Genomic DNA, 21,802 nt, shown 5'->3' on the forward strand with positions numbered 1-21,802 from the left:
ATGACTCCTTGTAAAAAAGGTGTCAGTTTTGTTGCCAGATAGAAGGGTAAAAAAACAATTATCATACGAGAACAAGGTTGTTGGAGGACCACGAGTAGGAGTTCAACCGAGGCTCAGCAGCAAACGCCACTAAACGCTCGTCAAGCCGGAGAGCTTCGCCCTTCGACAAAGCGTCGCCACTCGGCGAGAAGACGCCAGCGCCAAAAACCGCGCACCGCCGTTGTATATGGGCAGCGAGCGAGCGCGAGTTAAGAGCCCTCATTGTTTTATTAAATGGTGTTAACTATTACATTACATTATAACAACATTACCGTTTCATTAAAAGTTGATGGGGAGGTGGGGGTGGTGTGGAAAAATTAAACCTTCAGACAGCACAGTTTAACAACAAATGTATTTCTTGATTGCCTTGTCATTGCCTCATTAATATAACGAGTTTCCCCCTGTATAATTTATATGCAAATGCATCTATCTCTCTCTCTCTCACGCCTGCCCCGACATGTGTTGGAAGCTGTTGTGTGTGTTCGCGTGCGTGCACACAGAACGCACCGCCAAAGAGAGGGAGACAGAATGTGAGCACCCCCACCGTAACCTCCCCCCCCTCCCCCCTTTAACTTTCTGTCATGCGTTTCTGCTCGGGGAGCATCGAGAGCGGCCACGCGGCTCCAACGCGTCGCGTTCCACCGTCGTTGGCGGCCGACCGCCCTGGCAGGGGTTGGCCGCTCGCCTGCTCGGGCTGCAGTAAGCCAGGTTGCTTGTGCGTGTTTTGAAGTGGAATGCTAATCGTACTCTCGTTGTGATTTACTCGAGTACGTGGCCTCGATGCTCTCGTGGACATTATGCTCACAAAGGATGGTATTGCTATGTGTAGTACAACGGTGTGTGTGTGTGTGTGTGCGCGTGTATTGTGGGGAGCGGTGGTGTAGCGGTTAGCGCACTGCGCTATGAACCCGACTTCCAGAAGTCGATTCCTGCTCACGGCCAACTCCAGTGACGATTATCTGAATCGGGCCTGGGCCTTCCTCTAGGTTGACTCGGCCTTAAATGAGTGTCTGGTGTGGTGTTTAAGCATCAACACTGGGGAGACAAAGGCGGTCGGTGTGGTGTTGGCCACCCACCCCCTCGTGTGTCATGCTGGCCTTCATTTGTACTCGCTAACAGCACTTGCCCCAACAGTTTGTAAAAGGCTATACGGAGGATCTTTATATATAACAAATAAATTGTTTTACCTTATATCCAAGTGGTGTTAGCGAGCACCTATAAAGTCCGGCACGGTACACGAGGGGGTGGGTTGTCAGCACCGCGCCCGGCCACCTTTGTCTCCCTCGTGGCAATGTTTCTACATATCATGCCAGGTACTCAATTGAGAGCCTGAGTCAATCGAGGGGAGGCCCAGCACCAGATCAGATAATCGTCACTGGGTGTTGGTCATGAGTGGAAATCGAACTCGGGTTGCCAGGTTCGTAGCGCAGCACGATAACCGCCACGCTATATTTAGTTTATGCGTATATGTATACACACACAGGGCACAATATTCCCCGTACTTTTGATGTCAGGCAGTTGTGGCTATGCACGTGGCCTGTAATCCAGCACTGTGGAGGCAGCGAGGGTTGGTGGATCACCGTAAAAATATTGTGAAACTCCGTTTTCGTGGGCGTCGAGGATGTGCTATGCCCTAGCTCGCCAGCAAATGGATCGATCGCCATCTGTTTCCATCTGTACAGGAATAGAGCGTTGCCCCCTCGCACGTGCGAGTTCTCTCCAGGTGCTCTGTTTTCCTCCCACGTGACCAAATCATTAATTGGCTGAAAACATCTAAAAATAAAAAACCATATAGCAGCGGGAACCTTCCTGAAAAAGAGGCATACGACTTAGTATGGCTTTCCTGGATAGATAAGTAAGTATTATTACATAACTATCATACAATTGTAACGACGTGTTGTTAGCCCATTTATTATAATGACAATGTGTTATGCTGTCCGCTTACGCAGCCCGGTGGGATCGCAGTCCAATGTGGCAGAGCAGCGGCGTTTCACTTCGTCCGTTGTGGTTATAGGGCGATGCCGAGTGCACCAGATACCACGTTCTACTCTTCGGCCGATGAGGAAAAACGAACTCGCGCTGGCGAAGTATGGTCAATCAAACCCCCGTGACTGACGTGGCATGTGGAGGCCTTCATCCAGCAATTAATTTAGAAGGGCCCTACATTATTATTATTACTACGTAGTGTGAGAGTGAGAAACAGAAGCACATTTAGTCATCTGAAGCCATTCATTTAGCACACTATAAAAACTGTCACTCTCTAAATCCCATCAGAATTAACACGGGGAGGAGCTTTAATCGTGTATGAGAGTACTTCTGCATGTGTGCAGTGCTCTGTTTGCGCTGTCGAGCGTTAATCTGCTCGTACATTTATTAAGCACGTTGAGGCGAGGGGCAGAGGTGCTCGTTAACGCATTGCGTGGTCTTGTTGACGCGTCCGCACTTGTCTTCTTGGCCGTTTACATTTTGTTATACGGGGGGGGGGGGCTTCGCGAGCAACGTTCACGAATCACGGGAGCTGAGTTTCTGTTGACACCTGATGACGCAGGATGTGATCTCCGGCCAAAGCGTCGTGTTCGCTTCCTCCGTTTTTTTTTCCTGTAAAACCAAATCGATCGGCGTATTTGCCCGTGAACCATCGCACGAACTCTGGTCATCCTCGCATCAGCGGCTTTTGGCTCGCCATCAAACAAAGGCGGTCGCCGCATCACGCGCTTTCAGGTGCCGCTTCTCTGGCCGTCTGGAACGCTGTTGGAGCTGTGCATTTTTGAAATCTAGATTGGAAACTCATTTTTTCAGAGCTGCCTTTTGTGTTTAGTTTGTTGTCCTTCCCGTGCACGTCTGATTAGCACGGTTGGCTACATACGGTGCGAAATAAGTTCAACGTACACGCGTACAACTTCATTTGAGTGGCTCTGTCGCCAAGTGGTTGAGGGTTACGGTTCACTTCGTGCCTTCTTTTAGCCCCGCCCCCCTCCCTCCCGATACGTTTCATTCATTGGCTACCACATTCTGATGAGCTCCCCCCTCTCCTCCCCCCTCAACTTGTATTTAAGGGATTACATCTTGAATCCTTGCCTCACTTGATGCAGCAAATCTGGCTGTGACGGTCCCACCTGATGACGGAGACTTGTGTTGCCTGCGAAACGTCGTGATTTTTATTGTTTTATTTTTATTAATTTCATTTTTTTACCTACGTGACTTTACCGAAAGAACTAAGAGTATGAGAATTCACCCTCCCGTCACACCTCCCGGTTTCAACCTTCCACCACCGCCGATGGCCGACCATCAACCGAATCAAGCCGATGCAGCCACTCGATGCACGAATGGCGCATCAAAGGTTCGGCGGCCTGCGAGTGCGGACACCAATCCCAAACCATCGACCGCATCGTAAACACTCTGCTACTGATGCCGGCGTCACTCTCTTAAAGCCAGGGAATGGACGAGATCCACTCTGCTTCTGAACAGACAATTGTGTGGATAACAAATCTAAAATCGCATCTTTAATCTGTTGTTATTAATTTGTACGAAAGAAGAAGATGGTTCAATTCTGGAATTATACTTACACGCATGACAGGCGAAATAAGCGCATCATGTTTCAGTATTTGTTGGTGAATTTGCGAAGAAATGTTCGCAAGCGTCAAATTGTGTGTGTGTGTTTGTCCTGAATACTGACAGTTCAATTCACACTGTCCCTGGATGTATAATGCAAAAAATGCATTACATTTTAAACTCGTTTTTACTTTGTTGCCTAAGCAGTGGAGAATTCTGTACATTATTGCGAGACTCTGTTCAGTTGTTTAAAAATTTATTTAGATCTCAATTCAATTCAGCCGTCTATATTTAATCAGGCAAGCGGCCGATGAGCTGAATTATTTCATTTTTGCAAAAACAGACCTGGGAATCTCAAAGCCTTATAAATTAGGATGGTGTTTTTATATATATATCAGTTTTTGGTCATTTCCGACTGGCCATTGGCACTGTGGTGAGAGCACGCAACTCCCCCAAGGATCATTGGACTCAACTAATCATCCACTCCATGGTGGCTCAAAAGAATATCGCGAAGTGAGGAGTAATTCACGGTTGTGGTTGTCCTACTGAGTGACTCGCTATCGTCATAGGACGAGCGCACCTCCAATTAGTGCGGTTGGCCACGAACGGTGCGAAAGGAGTTCAACGTACTTTTCGTACGTACGTGCATATGAGTGCAAGCTTGATGAACGGAACTGACAGCAACGCATGACTGTCTGTGCTTGAGGATCACGACGGAGCCGTGTTCCGCCAGGTAAGAGCCCAACGGGGGGGGACGGTGCTCCTGCCTCTGCAAGGGAAGCCTCTAAACCGCATGGAGACATGCAAGCGGAGAGTTTAAAAAAAAGTACATAAAGTTCAAAATAAACAGCTAACTCGAGAACAGAAACAACGGGCAGCTATGGGGGCAACATTTAAAATAAAATTCTTGCTGTGGTTTACATTTTATTCATTTCCGTTTTTTATACGGCACGGAAAACCCAACAACGGGCTTCAGAGCGCCGTAAGAGCGTTGCGTATTTTAAAACATCTCTAGTTCATCGAATGTTAAAGTCACGTAGAAGGGAAATAATAAAATAATACAAATAAAACATAATTAAATAATTCTCACGACGTTTCGGCCACAATGCAAGCAGCCGTCCTCAGGTGAAGAACAGGTCTATTCTTCACCTGAGGAACAGGTCTGTTCTTCACCTGAGGACGGCTGCTTGCGTTGTGGCCAAAACGTCGTGAGAATTTTATTGTTTTATTTTTATTATTTTATTATTTTTATTCTACGTGACTTTACTGAAAGAACCAAGAAGATGAATCCCTGCAGTCACGAAAGCTTTAAACCGAAATTTTTCATCGAATGTATCGTAGGAAATAAGTGCGTTTTTAGTTTATTTCTTAAAGGGTGAATCTCAGCGGTCGGGCGCAGTCGTTCGGGGCAGAGCGTTCCAAATCTTGAGGGCCAAGGACTGAAAAAATCCCCACGCTCCGAAAACGTTTTGCCAAAATCGTGGCCAAAAGAGAAGCATGGCCGCGGCTTGAGGGCCTCAAACTCCTCGCGCGCGAGAGGGTTCCTGAAGCTGCACAGTTTTACCCTTCAGATATTGAGGCAATTGCCGATAGAGTGCTTTGTGAATTAAGCGCGGTGATCCGAATCGCGCAACGGAGCTCAATTTTCACGTGAACAAACACGTGAGGTACGGACGGCCACGTTTGCCAATCCACAACTCGAGAGGTCATCGGGTCCAAAACTTGGGTTGCCATCTATGCAGTGACGGCTCGTGACATTGCCACTAGGTGGGGCTGTTGTGAGTGACCTGAAAATATGGCGTTCTGATTAAGGAAAACCTCGTCATGTTATTGGCTTTCCCGTGAAAGTTACGTAGCTGTCATATCCACCAACGGTAGGCATTTGTAAACAATACGAAACAAAACAACAAAGCACTCAAATGCTGTCCCCATGACTCTCAAGTCCACACCACACAACCCCTTTGACACTGCCAAAAGCCATGAGCTGCTGGATTTCCAAAGTGCAACCTAGCGTTGTGACATCGTCCTTGCAGACATGGCTGCCTTTTTCACCACCCTGAATGGGTCTCAAACGGCGTGGCTAAAATGTGAAGCTAATCGCAATGAATGAAGGGATATCTCTCACTAGAAATGTAATGCAACTCAGAGAGTCGGCCAAAACAACAGTTAACACTACACCTGGTTGATCAACGTCCTTCCAAAGCTTCAAATCGAGATTGAACCACCTCTACGGGGAGGATTTCCACATAACTCAGACAGGACTTCAACCGAGAAGATGGACGCAAAATTTTGCAATCTTTGGAAGGGCGTTGATCAACCAACCAGGTGTAGTGTTAACTGTTGTGTTGGCCGACTCTCTGAGTTGCATTACATTTCAAAGTTTGCCAAGTTTGATATCTTTTTTTCTCTCTATCACCTTGTTCCCTCTGTAAATTTCATTAGATGACGTTTACTAACCTTACATTTGCTAGCCTTACATTTACTTGCAAATTCCATCCCTAGCCCGGCCCACTTACCCTTGGGTTGTACCCACCACAAACGTCTATAACCTCTGGTTGCAACAGCTCTCTCGCTACATTTCCTCCCACCTCAGCAGTCCGCCTGCTGTATTGTTCCACCAGAAGACGATGGCTTGTGTTGCGATCGAAACGTCGTGATCGATTAGCTATTTTTCTATCTACGTGACTTTACCGAAAGCACCAAGAGTGTATTCATTCCCGCAGTCACGAAAGCTTCAAATCAAGATTGTTAACCATAGATAACACAATTGGGTAAGTAAATCTCGTGCAGATTGTGCGGGGCAGCTATAGCAGGAATCAAACTTTTGCAATAACGGTTCAGTAGCCACCGTGCGGTCGGCCAGGCCATTGTCCCCCATGCCGTGATATCGATCCACCGCTCGGCTATCGCGCGACAACTTTCCCATGACGGTGTTTATTCACACGCGTTAATGTCCTTCTTCGCGATAATCGAGGTAGCATTTACAATTTGAATATATTTTCATTCGTAATCTCAAGTTTGCGAGGATGTGTTGCATTATTTACCTGCGTATTTGATGACTCGCCCAAAGCGTTAATTATTTATCTCCCCATTGAAACATTTATCACTTATCTGTTGAAGTCTCTATTTACTCATCCGTTTATTCATGTATTTTTCTCCCCCCCCCCCATCCATTTACATATGTTTTATTTATACATATACGTGTCTTTATTTCTGCTATACAAGTATTCATTATTTAGGTCTTTCATCAAATATGTACACCAGCCGGGTTACCAAATGCTTCGCAGTGGCCCAAGTCGCATGTGTGGGGGCTCCCTGTGATGACGAGCGCACCACCATCCTCACCTCCGCTCCACTCCCCTCCCGTGCTCGTCCCCCGCGGCGTCCTCAGTTGGTCGACCCCGGTGACCTCGCGATCGGCGCACACTTGCCACCCCGCCAGGAGCCTCGGCGTCTGATAACACTGGTCAACACACTTTTTTGGCATAAGGTATTCCAACGGGTTTAAAGCAATTTTGGGGTGCTGATTCAAAATCTGGAATCAGTTTTTGTCTATCACATCAGGTTTTTGAGATATCAAATATTGCATTTTCAATAAAAACTGCAGAAGAAAATATTAAATGTGGATATCTACATAAAATTATATTATAAACACACTATCCTAAAAATACAGCACCATATTTTAACACTAAAGCAGTCACTGACTCGCAACAACTTTGCAATCATAAGTGACAGAATTAATTTCGGGTAAAATCCATGAAAATGTGGTATGCCAATAGCATAAAAATGATGTGATAGACCAAATCTAAGATCAGATTTGGAATCGGCACCCTGAAATTAGTCTAAAACAGCTGCAAAAGTCCAGGCCAGAAAAAAAGGTTTTTTTTGTTGACCAGTGTAATTCACTCTTCAACACGATTGTTGTTCCTGAGTAGTAAGTGTTCGTTCCTAATTGCTTATTCCTCAAAAGTATAGAAAATGGCTATTATTCCCCATATTCTTTGCTTTTGTGAACAGGACTTTACGTGAAGGAATGACACAAATGCACACCACGTTTTCTCACTGAAAATAGGTACATTTCAAAATATCACTGTTCTGGTCACAAAAGCAAAGCTTGTGAACAATAATAGCTTTTGTACTTTTGAGGCATAAGCAATTGGAAAATGACACTTACTACCCAGGAACAAAAAATAATTGTTACACAGTGAATTACCACAACGACCGCCGGCTGATTTTTCTGTCGCACAAGGAGAAAGATCCTCAGTGGTGAGCGGTTAGTGCGGCGGTTCAGCCTGGCTGCGCTACAAACCCGGCGACCCGCGTTCGATTCCCGCTGACGGTTGACACCGATTATCCGAACGGGTCTTGGGCCTCCCCTAGATCGACTCAGCCTCAGATGAGTGTGTTAACATCACCACTCGTAGTGCTGGCCACACCACTGACTCGTGTGCCGTGCCAGACTTTATAGGTGCTCGCTAACACCACTTGCCCCCAGCAGTCTCCGCCAAAGCAGGCACACACACACCGGCAAGCGGTCAAACACTCATTGATTGGTCGATAACACCTTTATTTGTGGAGGACCGCAGAACTTGGGAAGGGCTCCGAGGGGGCATTTGGTTGGTCCGGTCACCGAGTGGCCGCCACCTCCCACGCTCATCAGTGATTCCTCCTCGCTCCACTGGGTTGTTCGCTCCCTTCGAGAGCGAGCGAGCGAACGCCACACGCGCATTGCAAGTCGAACTTTATTGCGAGTGTGATCTCGATTTTTTAAAAGCTGTCATCGCCGACATGAAGCCAAATTTGACGAGGCCCGGTCAATGTCTTGGTGCTCCTACCTGTGGGGAGGCCTCGGGCCTATGGTAATAGGAATGTCCCATTCCCATGGCAGAGGGAGCGGGCGGGGGGGAGGGGCCTTGTTATTTCCCCCGTTGATTTCCCACAAAGTGGGACAGTCCTCGCTTTTGTTGATCACAGGAGGATGGGGAGCCCCGAGTCAAACTCCCGACCGCAATTTGAATGTGAAAAATGACCCGCAATTAAATTGCAACTTGCCCTTACATATCGACGTGAAAGCGAGTTGATTAAGCAAAAGACACAACATTAATAACGGTTAAACAAAGGACATCAGTCTCTTTACTTTCGTATTGCTGATGTAGATGCATAGCAACAGCTACAATTTCACATTCAGGTGGTCAAGCCAGATAACCGCGTCAGGAGCAGCGGAGTGTATCATCATCGCTGCGATGTCTCCTTCGTGTTTGTGGATCGGGCATTGTGTCGTTTTACGTTGTACGGTCTGATCTGGATGACCACAGTCGCACACCGAAGAGGTTTACAATTTTCATTTGTACGTCAGGTATCTGCATCTGCCATGGGTAGTACATCAGTAAATGTAGGCTATAATTGCACACCCACATACAGAACAGAATAACAAAGCACATGATCCCCCTTTGGCTTTTGGCAACTACTGATAGTGCGAACCTATTAAAGCAATTGTCGCACAGCGATAGGTGTAGGCGTGGCTGTATCGTACATGTGAGAATCAATTATTTTCCATTCATATGTTATAATGTGATTACAACCTGACATCAACTAGAGATTTTCAATTCACCAGGACAGCAATAAATAATTGACTCTTGAATAGAATTGGGACAAATCGTGTACTCATGAGAGGCGCACTAATCATTAGGTGCCTTGCAGGTGGATCCTAATGCTGATGAGTCCCAATGAAGATGATGCAGTTTCTTTAGGAACTGTTGATGGTTTTTGCGTAATGCACAAGGCTGAGTGGTTGTTTTTTTTCGTTAACACATTTCTGTGTGTTCATATGAAAGTAATTGTATTTTTTCATTTGCTATACAGCCAGATAATACGACAAATCGCTAACCTTAAACACCCAGGCGTTCATAAAAGTTGAAGGTAGTATAGTACTATAGTAAGAGAGCAAGTGCAGAATCACTGAACCGGAATTGATAGCTTGAAAGCATTTAGTGCGGGTCCCTTAAAAGTGCGGGTCCCGTAGCATTTGCTACTTTTGCTCCTCGGATAATCTGGCACTGGGGCCAGTCAGCACTATTGTCTCGAACTCAAACGACATCAGGTTACAAGTTAGTGACGCTAAGTTGGGTGAGGCTCACATGCATTACGATGCCAGCCTGCACTGGCAAACAACTGTGTTATTACGTTTGTTCGTCCAGGAAAGGAGGGTCCTGCCAAGTTTTCACAGTTAGGCAGCGATGTTGCTGCAGTGCTTAATCTCAACTGAGCAATCTGCAGGCAATCTTTCGGCAGTGGTATGTTTGGCCAACACCAGTTTACTTCGTGTGTTTTTTAACTGTGGGAGTGACCAGAGAAACTGGAGGAATACCGATGCAGAACAGGGGATCAAACGTACAGACTCCACACAAACAAGACGCAGTGCTAACACTGGGCGGTGCAAGTGTTACCACTGCAACCACCCTGCTGCGCTTACATCCGTAGATACATGTTCATACTCCAACGATTCATGTGTTTATGAACATACCTTTACCACCAATGCGGACGGTAAACAGCCTGGGCTTCGTGACGTCCCTGTGTGTTCGTAGCGCACCGCGCACTGCGCTAGGAACCCGGCAACCTGAGTTCGATTCCCCACCAACAGCAGTGACGATTATCTGAATCGGTCCTGGGCCTCCCTTAGGTCGACTCAGCCTCAAATGAGTACCTGGTGCGGTGTGAAAACATTGCTACCGGGGAGACATAGGTGGTCGGGTGTGGTGCTGGCCACCCATCCCGGCCTTCATAGGTGCTCGCTCACAACATTTTCCCAAAAAGTATGTTAAGGCTACACGGGAAATGGGGGATCTTTGTCTTTGTCTATAAATAGTATTTACTTAGCATACAGATACATTTTAAAACGAATAAATTTTCAGTTGCTTATGCGCAACATCATATTTTATAAATAGGCGCTCCATATCTATGCAGTATTTATGGTGCTTTATTTGCCCCGGTTGTATTACATTTTTTAAAAGGGGTTACTTAACCTTAGCATGAAATAAATAAGTGTAAATGGCTATACACATCCAGTATGTATGCGACATCCCCTCGCGTTGCAACCCACAAGCCCCGCGATGGAGATGTCGTCTCGGGCGTACGACTCTCAGCCCCGCTCGACCACACGGCACCACCATCGAGTCCCGTTATTTAGCCATTAAACCGGTTGAAACTCCCTGTACGTATCCATAATAGATGTTTTTGGGTAAGATCGAGTAAATATGAATGTGTCGTTAAACACCGCCACCATCCGACACAGCCAATTAGTGAGGTTTGTCACGTAAACAATACATTCCAATTCGTTACTAGTTCAGCACACTGGTGTGTGGGAGAGTAAACGCACTGCAACATTTTCGAGTACGACTTTTACCAGTAATTACAACCAGCATCATCAGGCGACAGCCAGTATTGTGGAGAAATCCTCCTCCTGTTTCGGTCTTAAATAGAGGGGGGAAATGTGATGTTGTCACTTGTTAGCCAATCAGGTGTGACAGACCTTACTAATTGACTGTGTCGGGTGATGACGGGTTGAACGACACATTTACACGTACGCGATTTAACCCAAAAAAATAATTATGGATAATATTAGTCGTGAAAGCCCACGTGGTAAACAGAGAATGTTTTTTGTGCTCGTATCAACTGATACCCCTGACACGCCGGACTCCCGTGTTACGATCCGTCTCCATAGATTATCCGAGTGAAATGTGTTAATAGGTTAAGACAAATGTAACTCCCCTTTTCCGAGTGAGACGCGACGAATTTTCGTTTCCTAGAGATGGGAAGCGTGATTCTTTTTTAGATGATTTTAGATTAATGTACATGTATATCTGTGTTTGTAGTTATAGCTAGACTAGCTATCAGCCGAGCCGTACTGTGCACTTCGACCCTCTGCTCGTGATTTTACATTGCAATCCTCAGCGCTGCGCCCGGCTTTAATCAATTTCCAATGCTTCATTCATGCTCGCGCATCCTTTTGTGCGAGAACTGTGACTGCGTTGGCCCCATTGAGCTCGACTGCACGGCACCAGCGCGCCGTCACATCATCGGTGGCTATCCGGATTCAAATCCATGCTGTCTCGAACCCCCTTAGGCTTTCGACAAATGCACCCTAGGTCATGGGGTCTCTCCCATTGCTCTCCCATTTTTTTGGCCAGGTGGCCAGTCAGCAGAGACGGATGCCTGGGTTCAATTCCTGGGTGCCTTGTGAAGTCACACACTCTCGAGGAGTCTGTGTGTGGTCATTGATAGCTGGCAAGCCTGACTATTCACCCGTTATTAAACGTACTACATCGCTCCTTTATATCAACTTATTGGCGGTACATCGGTGGTTAGCGGTATCAAAATAGCACATTTCTCGCATTAGTTATTTCTTTTCCCACCGTACACAACCCCGGTCAGAAAATGTTGCGGGGTAGTGGTGCGTCAAAATAAGTTCTCGTCATGTCGAAGCAGTCGGAAGATGAAAGTCGGTTCAAATTGTGATGATAGACTGTTTTATGAGGGCCGGTGTGCTATACTGCACTGGTTTAACCACGAATACGTCCATTCATCTGTCTCTCCACGTCAAAAAAGACACTTTTTTTTTTACACCGTCAACTACAAAACTTTCTGTAAGAGCATCATTTCAGCGGCATTGTTTCACCACAAGCAAACGCTTGACCCATTTCGACACACGCAGTGTGTCTCAAAAGAAAGAGTCAGTCCCTGCTTGAACCAACGCTGATGAACTGCCAGATATTTATAGGCAAGAATCCCCTCGCTATAAGATGTGGGCCCTTTAGTGGGTCCTTTTCACACACAGTTCGCCTCAGAACTTTGACACTTGGATTCGAATGGACGCTTAATCACATTCATCCTAATAATTTATAGTGTTTGGGTGACAGGTGAAATGAAGACGTGCTCTAAAGAATTCCACTTCCTCGGCTGCATGGGATACCGGCTGCTGTTAAACTATTCAGGCGTTGTGGGCTGTCAAGGCCCAGGCTTTCCGTTGCCACTGCGCCCCGTGAGTTCCTGTGCGTGGGAGGGATGCGTGGATATTTGCCGAGCTTTCGGGGAGTTCCTGAGAGCTCACTTTTTCAAGGGGGATATGTTTGAAGAATCTGTCACGGAGCTTCTCAATGCGTCCGCTTTTGAATTGCTCGCTTGTTTAGCGATCGCGTCGGTGCGCGTTTGTTGTGTTTGTGGTAAGGGGGGAGTGGTGGCGGTGTGGTTCGCGTACTGCTCTATCAAACTGGCTTTGATTCCTGCTCGCAGATAACATCAGTGGTAACTAAACCAGTCCTAGGTCTCACTTAGGTCAACTTGGACATAGTCTTACGGCAGAGCTTGGAGGACAAAGGCGGTCTGATGTGGCGCTGGCCTCTAAAGGTGCTCGCTAAGAGCACGTGCTCCTGCAGGCCATGAGGCTAAACTGGACATCGATGTCTGTGTATCGTTGTCTGTGGGCGCCACGATGGCGAGATGTTATCTTACTTTTAGTTTTTTCGGTAAAGTCACGTAGGTAAAAAATGAAATTAAAATTAATAAAAAATACCTACGTATTTTTTACCTACGTGACTTTACCGAAAAAAGTAAGAGTATGAATCCTTGCAGTCACGAAAGCTTCAAATCTAGAGATGTTATCTACCTTGCCTGGTATACAGGAGGTCGTGGGTTCGATCCCGGCTCTGACGCCTGCTGTATATTCGGAGTTAGCACGTTCTCGCCATGGTCGCGTGGATTTTTCTCCAGGTGCTCCCGTGTTTCCCTCCATATGTTTAAACATGCGTTTAGCTGGGTTCACAGCGTGGCGTGCTAACCACTGCGCCACCGCTCAACCGCTGGGGCATTACAGACACGGTTGTCCCAACAGCGGCTTAATACCGATGGGTATTGAGGCGAGATTAGCATGGAACTGGTATCGCCTAAGATGCATTGTCCAGTTATTGCCAGGCAGGAAGGTATTCATTCCCCAGTGTATAAAATACCTGGCTATTGCCGACAGTGATGGTACATCGGACAGGATATATCGAGACACTGTTATCTGAACAAAGGCAACATCAAGGGGGTTTCTATGCTTGCCGCGTAGTCAGCTGTGGCATTATTAAAATGTGTACCACGTTTCTGCAAAGGTAATTGTGGGTTAGAATTTGCCTTACAAAATGAATTATAATTTTAAGTTGTGGTCCATTGTTGAGATGAGCACCCAGTGAGAATCACTCATTACAAGTTTTGTATGGGGTAAAAAACAAAATGTTGTTATGCAATTTAATCCTTTATTATTTACAATCTAGGAGTATAACAGCAGCACAACACTGTTTGCTCTTGTGAACGATGTAAGAGGGTCTTCAATGCACGCTTCACTTCAGCTTCACAGTTGACGATGCAATCACGTCGAGTTCTGTGCCCACATGACCAGGAATCCAACCGTGGCTTCCACGTGATCTGGCTTTGGGAGCGATCGCACTGACTGATCGCACGACTATCGCGTTGCCTACTGCAAAATGCAATTTTCATCCGACGGTCGTGTTTGTGGAGGTGCGGCTGACTTGATTAAACAATTCTAGATTTGAAGCTTTCGTGACTGCAAGGATACATACTCTTTGTTTTTTTAGGTAAAGTCACGTAGGTTAAAAAAGCAAACAAGTTAATTAAATCACGACGTTTCGGAGGCAACACAAGCCTCCGTCTTCAGGTGGGACCGTCACAACAAAATCACTGCATCAAGTGAAGAGACCTCCAAGAGACACGACCCTTTATACTGGTTAAGGGGAGGGGGGAGGAGCCAGGATGGGTCGTGGGGGTTGAGTACCAAAACAACCACTGCGGCTACACCTGAAGCTGCAGCCGAGGCCTTGTGATGTAGATGGCGTAAGTAGATGAGCGAGCTAGGATTACGCCGCCTTTTGTTATGCACGCCGGTGGGTTGCAGGCAAGCAGTGTGTGAAAAGCTAAAAAAGCGACTATGGCTGTACAACCAAGCCAAACTCTAGCTACCTTATAAGTGTGAGATTCCAGATTCCAATCCGGGTTCCATTCATCAAGTAATTAAACCGCTCTTCAGACGGTAAATAGGAGCATCACCTGCATTGCTTAAAAGAGCGAGAGGACATCCCGAGTTGCTCACTGAGCTCTGTAGTTCTTTTCAGAAGTGACCTGGCTACCACAAATGACAGCTCAACAAAGCGGCTTATTGCGTGGACATTTATAGCACACTGGGGAATGAATACCTTCCTGCCTGGCAATAACTGGACAATGCATCTTAGGCGATACCAATTCCATGCTAATCTCGCCTCAATACCCATCGGTATCAAGCCGCTGTTGGGACAACCGTGTCTGTAATGCCCCAGCGGTTGAGCGGTGGCGCAGTGGTTAGCACGCCGCGCTGTGAACCCACCGACCGGAGTTCGGTTCTCAGCCGTGCCGAGCATTATCGACAACTGGTCCCGAGACTATTCCCTTCACCAAGTCCCACTGTGTGAGCGTGGTATGTATGTCTGAACTTCTTTCGCAACGTACATAGCCATCCGTGGCAATCGGAGGTGCGGTAAAGTATGGTCAAACAATCCCGTTGACCGAGCCGGTGTGGGCACGCTTTTATCCGCTCATACTGGACACCTGTGAGAAGGAGCTTTGTCGCTCATCGGATTCCTCCAGTCCAAATAAAGATTCCCTGTCCGATCCAGTGGTGGTATAATAAAGGTCTGTGCATCTTGTCTACTCGTAATTCTCGAGAGTGCAGTCAAAAAAGTCAAAAAGTCAAAAGTCACTTTATTGTCAAGTGTGTTACATGCATAACATACAACACAGATGAAATTGCAGTCCTCTCTCTTGGTCCCACGGTGCAACCAAGCAATTGAAAAATGAATCACAATTAACAGACATAAATAAACAATAAACAATCGGCGATCAACACAAGATAAATAATCAAAAATGTAATAGACTTAAAATAAACAACAGTCAAGAATTATAAAATGTAAAATATTATTTAAATAAAGTATTTAAAGAAATAAATATTTAAACCGGTGTGGTAGTGCGATGTAGTGCAATGTGCAGTCCAGAGATCAGGATGTACGAGTGAATGTGGGGCTTGGGGTCAGGGGGCAAAGGGGGGAGTGTGGGCAGAGGGGGGGAGTGATGGTAGAGCAGGGAGGGAGTTGAGTCTCCTGACAGCCTGGTGAAAGAAACTGTCTTTGAGCCTGCTGGTCTTGGCCCGAAGACTCCGCAATCTCCTCCCTGACGGCAGCAGGCTGAAGAGGCTGTGAGATGGGTGGGTGGGATCACCTGCAATCTTGATTGCTTTGCTGGTGATGCGGGTGTTATAAATGTCCAGAAGAGGGGGGAGAGAGACACCAATGATCCTCTCAGCTGCTGTCACTATGCGCTGCAGAGTCTTGCGGCAGGACACGGTGCAGGTGCCGTACCACACGGTGATGCAGCTCGTCAAGATGCTCTCAACGGTGCCTCTGTAGAAGGTGTGCATGATGGGGGGCGGGGCTCCTGCTCTTCTCAGTTTGCGGAGAAAGTACAGGCGCTGTTGGGCTTTTTTGGCCAGTGATGCAGTGTTGTGACTCCACGACAGGTCTTCAGAGATGTGCACACCCAGAAACTTGGTGCATCTCACCCTCTCCACTGCAGCACCGTTGATGGTTAGCGGAGTATGCTGGGTGTGCACTCTCCTGAAGTCCACAACAATCTCCTTCATCTTCTCAACATTCAGGTGGAGATTGTTGTCCTTGCACCACGTGGCCAGCCTGCTCACCTCACTCCTGTAGTTTGTCTCATCCCCGTTTTTGATGGCACCCACCACAGTTGTGTCATCCACAAACTTAATGAAGAGGTTGGAGCTGAATGATGGTGTGCAGTCGTGGGTCAGCAAAGTGAAGAGGAGGGGGCTCAGCACACATCCTTGGGGGACCCCTGTGTTCAGTGTGATGGTGCTGGAGGTGTTGCTGCCAACTCGAACTGCCTGTGGTCTCCCTGTCAGGAAGTCCAACAGCCAGTTGCACAGGGAGGTGTTGAGCCCCAGGTGGTCTAGTTTGTGGATGAGCTGCTGGGGGATGATTGTGTTGAATGCTGAGCTAAAGTCGATGAACAGCATTCTGACGTAGGAGTCTTTAGTCTCCAGATGGGTGAGAGCTGAGTGGAGGGTAGCGGAGATGGCGTCATCGGTCGAGCGGTTAGACCGATACGCAAACTGGAAAGGGTCCAGGGCGGGGGGAAGGACAGACTTGATGTGTTGTAGGACTAGCCGCTCGAAGCACTTCATAAGGATTGGAGTGAGTGCGACCGGGCGGTAGTCATTGTTCCAGGAGGGTGATGACTTCTTCGGGACCGGGATGATGGTGGTAGCTTTGAGGCACGTAGGTACAACAGCCTGTCTCAGCGAGGTGTTAAAGATGTCGGTGAAGACATCAGTCGATGCCCGTGTTGAGAATCGGATGCAAGAAACATCACGCTGACAGAATAGGTTCACGAGTGTGAATATATTGATGGTAGCTGTCAGCGCTCTGAAAAGAAGCGACGTGCTTGGTCTTGAATCCACGAGTCGTGACGAAGCGGTACGGCGTGATGATCCTAAACGGCCCTCGGATTTTCGCGTCTCGCAGAGATATAAAACCGTGGAATAAAAACGCTAATCTCACCGCGTTGCAGCAGAGTGCACATCTTGAATCTTAGAGGCAACTGATTTGGCCGGGAAATGTCTTTCTGTCTTTAATTGTCCAAACAAGTATTTAAGAATGGATAAAGCAGTTAATGCAATATAACTAAAAAAAATGCACGTGGACAAAAAAAGAGGCTGCAATTGAAAGTGTTCAACTAATTGGCGAACACACTTGCGGTACATCGCTCCTCCTCTCTCCCTCCCTTCTCCCTCCATCTCGTTTTCTCCCCTTGAGCAATTAACAGCAAAGTGAATGCACGCATCTATCTTACTTTCAATTTGAGCATTAAATTAGCTGCCACGCACTCCGGATTAAACGGGCTGAAATGAGTACACACAGTAATTAACTCGCCCGCTCTATTTCCATCTTTCGCTTTGATGATGCTTTATATTTGCCCGTCGCTCAGCTCTTAGCCCCCAGTCCCAGAGACCCGTGGTGTGTAATCGCCGCTCACGTAGAGCAGCGTTGTCAGTCAAACCCCGCGACCCCCCAAGCCGGCAGATGAAGAGATGTCGCCAGACACCCGCGCAGGAAATACCCGCGGCCGAGTCTGTGAGTCTCTTGTTGCTGAACATCATAATCCAGCGCGCTCACCAATTCACTCCAGTCACTCGCTCGCCGGCGGTCCATCGTTTCCCCTCGTCGCTCATCCTATCAATGCTACCGTGGTTACTGTCTCCGTGAACTTCACTCATTGATCCCTCCGCCCGTGTTGAGGACCCGTCCTGTACCAGACCACTCGCTGTTTTGTCTCTCATCCACTACACTGCCTTCACTCAAGGCGCTCTTGGGGATCACCAAAGGGTAGGGGAGGGACGGTAATGAGTGGAGGGGCGAGGGGAGGGAAGAGGAAGAGAATGGGAAATAGAAAAGAGGTGGAGCTTTAAGAGTAGGAAAAGAAAGAGGTTAATGAGGCTGACTCCTTAATTCAACACATTCGTTATCTCTTATCTACGACATTTTTTAGCCATTTGTTGTTGGCTGCTTTGCTCAGCAACTGTGGTTGAAAACAAATCCTGCTCGGGGCATTGGGTCAGGCATGCGATGACCATGATCCACGACTGCAAGTCCAGCCTCCTGAAGACTAGGGTTTGGTGGATCACGCGGTTATGGAACCATTTCTATGGCAGTGAGCTGAGGCATGAAGAAGTCTGTGTAATGACTTGGACAACGAAGTACTAGGAGCCACTTTATTAACCAAGTCCGGGCTTCGTGCTTGGACTTGAAGCTCGACTTTCCCTCGAACGTCCCCCCCTCCCCTCCCCTTGTGCTCTGCCCTTTTATATCATTCCAGTGCCCTTTCTCGAATGTTCCCTCACTCTATTTCCCTCAGCCAATCCCTGTCCTTCCCCGTCTTAACGGATCCCACCCGTCGCCTCTGGGTTCCGCTCCTGTTTCCCGCCTATTCTCGTTCAAACCCTTTTCCTCCAATCGCTTCAAAAGCTATCCATCGCGACCAATCCCTGTGGAGGCCTCTTTCCGCCAATCGGAGAGCTGGCTTTATCTTTGAATTGCCGTTAGGCTGTACATTGGCTTGAGGTCATTTTCGGTCATTACACAAGTATGATTGACCAGCTTTTTGTAGAATATTTGGTTGGGTGGTGCTGTTTGTAGGGAACCCACGTGTCTTGCAAATTGGAAGATTTCGAGTTCCAATCCCAGTTGGAGGGGAAATGAGCCCACGTCTCCAGGGATATTCCCTCTTTTTTCCCCGCTGTGAAAATCTCCACACATACGAGAGGAGGACTCGTGATTGCAGAGATGAACTACATTAGTTCTGTACGTATGTATGTTGAAATTCTTTCGCGCCATACGTAGCCAACCGCGCTAATCCTAGGTGCGTGCGGTGGGGGGGGGAGGACAACAAACTCAACACAAATAGCAGTTATAAAGAAATTCGTTTTCAATCTACACAATTTAAAAGTGCATGGCTCCAGTGGCTTCCTAATATCGCAAGGAAGAGCGTTCCAGACGGCCGCAGAAGTGCATCTGGGAGGGCGCGATGTGCTGTAACGATAGGTCATATTGCGGTATCGGTTTTCGAAGTCAATCCGTGACGTTTGTGACTTGGGGCCGGACAGCCGAATGAGCTCGGCGATGAGCGCTCGCGCTCTCCGGCTGCCCCTCGACGGCGCCGCTGCCGCTCTTCTCCGAGGTTTTCGGCCGAGCGTCTGGAGCCTGCCACACGGCAGCAGGCAGGGCGGTGTGTGGAGGAGCGGGGGGGGGGGGGACAGCACACGCGCGCAGCACGCTCTTGTGCTGCGCGCGTGTGCGTGGTGGGAAAGCGGCACGTCTCCCTGGGTTCAGTACAGTCTCGCTCGTCTCTCTTTGTGTTAAGTCGTCAGGTGTCCCCATCTTTCTGAGTTCAATAGGGCCTCGCTCTTTATTGCGGGCTCAGTCATGTCTCTCTCTAGGCGGTTTCTCTCTCGGTGGGTTCCGTGGGATCTCTTGAGACTCCATGGGGGTCTCTGTCGACTTAGAGCTCTTGCTTCAGTGGGGGGTTTCTCTCGCTGGCTTTCACTTGTGATTTCTCTTGCCAATAAATACGCTGTCGTCTGGCATACATAACGAATGTTACCGGTCTATTAATATACACGGCACTGCTCGAACATGTGTAAGGAATGGATGTTAGCGCGTACACCGCCGGTTACATTCCCCAAAGCTCTCGCATGTAATGTCGCTGGAAAAAACCGAGTGATGCTAATCCTGTTGAGCTGATGAACGTTTCACGCAGCATGGTATCTTATTTGTTTATATTTTAATTGATTTTTGCAGTTTAATCTTGTTGGGTTTTTTTCCCCCTCCTTCTTCTTAACCTCCGCGTTTCTCTCCGGCTTTGGAATTCATCCCGCCGTCGTACAACGAAAAGTTGCACGCGTGAAAAAAAACACGGCTCGAAGCCTCGCGAATCCTGTCGGCTTGAGTTTGAGTCGAGCGGGTGCGACTGAAGTGATCGCAGTGACAAGTCTGTGGCCGCGCGTTAAACAGACGCCGCCGTGCTGTTCTGCGCGCGCCTACCGCTTACATCCGTCTGCGGCCGTGCTAACAAAGTGTTTGCCCCGTGGCCACGTCGTTTGAACCTTTAATGATCTTGTCACAGCTCAGCACTGCCAGAGCTCCGTTCGGTGATTCTCATTTATTGCCACACCACTGAGCCGGCGACGACGGAGTTGGATTCCCGTCACGGTCATTTCTGCGTGAATGTTTTCTTCTCATCACAGAGGCGGATTGGCTCTTGCGTCCTTGTGCCTCTGTGTTTTTAGAAGAGTAGAGGGATGAACTGTAGTGTTTAAGAGATGGATGTTTGAGGCAAGGGGTGAGATATATATATACCTTAAAACATGGGCCAAAGAACTGAATCTTAACCACGTGATTGGTAAAAGAAGATGCGGGCTTTGGAAATATCGATGTTTTCTGAGGATGCGTGGAATTTCAGCGTGGGTAGGGTAATCAACGTGAAAGTTCAGAAGAGACCATGGCAGGAGAGCAGTGATGGTGTTATCTAGGAAGAGGTTGTGGTGGATGGGGTGCGTGTGCAGGATGGGGGAGGGCCAGGTCACCGAGCCAAGCATCGGAGCGACGGAGGTTGTAGACCGAGCGAAAGACCTCAAGCGAGATGCTGGTCATGCTGAGACCAAGCGTGGGCAAACGTTAGTCCATGATGGGCCCAGACCAGATATCACTTCAGTTGTTCCAAATTCCTTATGTGGTAAAAGACCTTGAAAGAAGTGATAATCATTTGAAATTAGTGCATTAGCATCTAATGCAGTGGTTCTCAACCTGTCTTGGTTACTGTATCCCACTTAAATTTCGATTTAAAGTTTTCGTGACTGCAGGGATTCATATTTTTTTTCTTTCAGAACCATGCTGGGTCAGGCAAGGTGGGTTACAACTCGGTTGAAACTAAATTCAACAAGTGGGATACATATTATTGGTTCTTTCGGCAAAGTCACGTAGAAGCGAAAGAATAAAATATTACTACATTCTTATTTTTCACGTAGAAGGGAAATAATAAAATAATACTAATTATTCTTCTTTATTATTTCCCTTCTACGTGACTTTACCGAAAGAACCAAGAATATGTATCCCACTTGTTGAATTTAGTTTCAACCGAGTTGTAACCCACCTTGCCTGACCCAGCATGGTTCTGAGAAATAAATCTATGAATAATGAACATCAATATTTTAATCAATTGTCCAATTTGTGAGGTATCCTAGCTTGGTTAGTTAACTGCAAGCAAATACAAATAAGTTCAACGGACGCTCTTCATGCATCACGTAATTTGTTCGTGTTCGCTGGTTACTTTTGGTAACCACATTGTTTACAATCAGCGAGTTTATAAAGGTATTTTATATCGTTCTTGTTTACCACGCGGATTCAAATTTTATCGTAGTTATTTTATTTTGGCGGATTCATACCTCATTGTTCACCAATGACTCTCATGTACAATATCATTTCACACATTTAGAAATCCCCTCGCGTGTACCCCCTGGGAAGTTGCCACATACCCCCCCCAGGCATTTGCTTACCCC

The 21,802-nt window shown here is 47.3% G+C and overlaps 1 protein-coding gene across 1 annotated transcript in view; it reads left to right on the forward strand.

The window, feature by feature from the left end:
* LOC144734129 (mannosyl-oligosaccharide 1,2-alpha-mannosidase IA-like) overlaps positions 1-21,802 on the forward strand; it is a 434,227-nt gene that overhangs the window by 313,735 nt on the left and 98,690 nt on the right. The window lies entirely within an intron of this gene.

This window comes from Lampetra planeri, chromosome 50 (genome assembly GCF_965212315.1).
Source record: "Lampetra planeri chromosome 50, kcLamPlan1.2.h2, whole genome shotgun sequence".
NCBI lineage: Eukaryota > Metazoa > Chordata > Hyperoartia > Petromyzontiformes > Petromyzontidae > Lampetra > Lampetra planeri.